The following is an 838-nucleotide window of genomic DNA, read 5'->3' as shown; positions in this document are numbered from 1 at the left end:
TCAAGATGGATTTAGAAAAGGCAGAGGAACCAAAGATCAAATTGCCAACATCTGCTGGATCATTGAAAAAGCAAGAGAGTTCCAGAAAAACATCTACTTCTGCTTTATTGACTATACCAAAGCCTTTGACTGTGTGGATCACAACAAACTGCGGAAAATTCTTAAAGAGATGGGAATACCAGACCACCTTACCTGCCTTTTGAGAAATCTGTATGCGGGTCAGGAAGCAACAGTTAGAACTGGACATGGAACAACAGACTGGTTCCAAATAGAAAAAGGAGTACGTCAAGGCTATATATTGTCACCCTGCTTATTTAACTGATATGCAGAGTACATCATGAGAAATGGGCTGGATGAAGCACAAGCTGGAATCAAGATTGCTGGGAGAAAAATCAATAACCTCAGATATGCATATGACACCAGCTTTATGGTAGAAAGTGAAGAAGAACTAAAAAGCTTCTTGATGAAAGTGAAAGAGAAGAGTGAAAAAGTGGGCTTAAAACTCAACATTCAGAAAACTAAGATCATGGCATTTGGTCCCATCACTTCATGGTAAATAGACAGGGATGCAATGAAAACAGTGAGAAACTTTATTTTCTTGGGCTCCAAAATCACTGCAGAGTGTGACTGCAGCCATGAAATTAGAAGATGCTTGCTCGTTGGAAGAAAAGTTATGACCAACCTAGACAGCATATTAAAAAACAGAGACATTACTTTGCCAACAAAGGTCCATCTAGTCAAAGCTATGGTTTTTCCAGTGGTCATGTATGGATGTGAGAGTTGGACTATAAAGAAAGCTGAATGCCGAAGAATTGATACTTTTGAACTGTGGTGTTGG

Source organism: Bison bison, unplaced genomic scaffold (assembly GCF_000754665.1).
Source record: "Bison bison bison isolate TAMUID 2011002044 unplaced genomic scaffold, Bison_UMD1.0 scf7180017864304, whole genome shotgun sequence".
Classification (NCBI taxonomy): Eukaryota; Metazoa; Chordata; class Mammalia; order Artiodactyla; family Bovidae; genus Bison; species Bison bison.
This window is presented reverse-complemented; position numbering follows the sequence as displayed.